This window comes from Hylobates moloch, unplaced genomic scaffold, assembly GCF_009828535.3.
Source record: "Hylobates moloch isolate HMO894 unplaced genomic scaffold, HMol_V3 SCAFFOLD_8, whole genome shotgun sequence".
Taxonomy (NCBI): Eukaryota; Metazoa; Chordata; class Mammalia; order Primates; family Hylobatidae; genus Hylobates; species Hylobates moloch.
In genome coordinates, this window is record NW_026652283.1 from 117,233,466 (window position 1) to 117,236,564 (window position 3,099).

The 3,099-nt window shown below is 45.1% G+C and overlaps 1 pseudogene; it reads left to right on the top strand.

Annotated features, from left to right (window-relative positions):
• The first annotated feature begins 1,562 nt into the window (after positions 1–1,562).
• On the top strand, positions 1,563–2,598 carry LOC116472483 (olfactory receptor 7E24-like; annotated as a pseudogene).
• The last annotated feature ends 501 nt before the right edge of the window (positions 2,599–3,099 follow it).

Genomic DNA, 3,099 nt, shown 5'->3' on the forward strand with positions numbered 1-3,099 from the left:
GTTTTTTTTTTTTTTTTTTTGTTTTTTTTGAGATGGGGTTTTGCTCTGTTTCCCTGGCTGGAGTGCAGTAGCATGATCTCGGCTCACTGCAGCCTCCACCTCCAGGATTCAAGCAATTCCCCCACTGCAGCCTCCAGAGTAGCTGGGATTAAAGGAGCATGCCACCACACCCAACTAATTTATTGCATTTTTAGTAGAGATGGAATTTCACCATGTTGGTCAGGCTGGTCTCGAACTCCTGACCTCAGTGATCCACCTGCTTCAGCCTCCCAAAGTGTTGGGATTACAGGTGTGAGCCACCACGCCTGGCCAGGCCTAGGTTTTTGAAGAAGGAATTGAATTGAGTGTAGGGCAGGTTGTACTGCTGAAGTGTCTTCTTTGTACTTGGAATGTGCTAGGACTGGTAGACTTCAAAGTGCAAAGTGCCTGAAGGATCTGGCATTAGTCAATTCTATGCACTGAGCTTCTGTCCCCAGAACACCATTCCTCAGAATAAGAATATGGTAAGGCCGGTTGGATAGGTGGGGCATGGATTGGAGGCTCAGGCCACTGCACTGCACATACAGGTCTTGATGTAAATGGTCTGGTGGAGGTCAAGTTCTGTTTAGCAGAGATAGACCATGTGACAGAGTGAAGAAAGGTAATGGTTTAAACGCAGCAAAAGTTTCATTCCCACTCAGGTGACAGTCTGTGGAGCAGGCAGCTCCTCTCCTCATGAACCTGGGACCCACGTATCTTCCATCTTGTGGCTGTGCTTCTCATGAGCTTTGTCATTTTTTTCATCTGGCTATAGTGACAAGATCTTTTGGATAATCCATGAATATTAAACCAAAGGCAAACTCTGAAAATTGATTTGACATGTGGTCAGCTGCTTATTTAGCACAGTCCAGGGAATGCTGGGGTGATGGACAAGAAGGTTTTCATGAGGAGGCTGAAGAGATCTAAGAATAGGGGTGCCAGCCTGGGGCATTTCAGAAGGGGCACTGGCCTAGGGGTAGCAGCAGGGTGACCCTGAGTTCCCTGGGGCAGGGTGTGGCTCACGACGGGGTGCTGAGAACCCACCAAGAAGGCTGTAATTTTCACTACTCATTGTTTTATGAGGGCCTGCCTGTGCACCACAAGGGTCTTGGCAGCTGTTACATAGCGTTTATAAATGCTCTAAATCAAGGGAATTTGTATTAATCTATTCAAATCAAATAAAATATCTGAGTTCTTAATTTCCTTTCATTACGATAACCTTTTTCTTAAAGTGAAGAGAATAGTTTTCTTACAGAGTTTCCTTCGGAAAAGATAGGCTGTATTTCCTAGCAATTATGAATTTGCTATATGTGATGATCTTTTTCTTGGAACATTCTTGAATCTGGTGTCTCTAAGGCAGGTGTGTACAGCAAGAAGTGAATAACACAGAAATCAATGATGAAAGCATTAGAAAACAATTGAGTTTGTCAGAACTGCAAAATATTGCTGAGTGTGGATTGCTCTGAAATCTGAAAATATTACTTGTGAGTTGCTTCCATCCAAAATGCAGACACAATGCTGGGTGTTGGTTTCCTTGTTTCCGATTTTTCAACCCTCTTTTCTAGGCAAAAGGTGTCCAATCTCTGCAGACTCACAGAATCTAACAGATGTCTCTATATTCCTCCTCCTAGAACCTCAGGGGATCCAGAACTGCAGCCGGTCCTTGCTGGGCTGTTCCTGTCCATGTGCCTGGTCACGGTGCTGGGGAAACCGCTCATCATCCTGGCCATCAGCCCTGACTCCCACCTCCACACCCCCATGTACTTCTTCCTCTCCAACCTGTCCTTGCCTGACATCGGTTTCACCACCACCATGGTACCCAAGATGATTGTGGACATCCAATCTCACAGCAGAGTCATCTCCTAGGCAGGCTGCCTGACTCAGATGTCTCTCTTTGCCATTTTTGGAGGCATGGAAGAGAGACATGCTCCTGAGTGTGATGGCCTATGACAGGTTTGTAGCCATCTGTCACCCTCTATATCATTCAGCCATCATGAACCCGTGTTTCTGTGGCTTTCTAGTTGTCTTTTTTTTTCTCTCAGTCTTTTAGAGGCCCAGCTGCATAACTTGATTGCCTTGCTAATGACCTGCTTCAAGGATGTGGAAATTCCTAATTTCCTCTGTGACCCTTCTCAACTCTGCCATCTTGCATGTTGTGACACCTTCACCAATGACATCATCATGTATTTCCCTGCTGCCATATTTGGCTTCCTTCCCATCTCGGGGACGCTTTTCTCTTACTCTAAAATTGTTTCCTCCATTCTGAGGGCTTCATCATCAGGTGGGAGGTATAAAGCCTTCTCCACCTGTGGGTCTCACCTGTCAGGTGTTTCCTTATTTTATGGAACAGGCGTTTGGGGGTACCTCCGTTCAGATGTGTCATCTTCCCCGAGAAAGGGTGCAGTGGCCTCAGTGATGTACACGGTGGTCACCCCCATGCTGAACCCCTTCATCTACAGCCCCTGTGGCAACCGCACAGCCGCACAGTCTAATCTCAGTATCTTCTTATCTGTTCCATTCCTTCTGTACTGTGGGTTAAAAAAGGCAGTAAGGTCAAATAAGAATGATATCACACGGTAAACACCCACTGTGAAATTAGGAGTAATACCTCCCTAGGATAGAAAATATACTGTCACAGAGTATACACACATGGGGTATACCCACTGTGATATTAGAAGCAAAATCTCCCTAAAGTATGGGCACACTCTGTGATACGAGTAATAGTTACCCTGGATATTACCACTAATATCAAGGGTGTACATACATGGGGTACACGCACTGTGATATCAGGAGTCGTATCTCCCTAGGATATTATGAATCATATCATGGGGTGTACACTATGTGTGTACATCCACTGTGATCTTTGAAGTCATATCTCTCTATGAGATTACAAATAATATCAAAGGATCTACACCCCTGTGACCTATTAGGAGTAACATCCTTCTAGGGTGTTACAGATAACGTCACAAGGTGTACACCTTCTGTGACATTTTGTACACTCTTTGTGACATTAAAAGAAACACCCCCCTAGGATATTATGAATAACACAGGCAGTGTACACACATGGTATACACCGCCTGT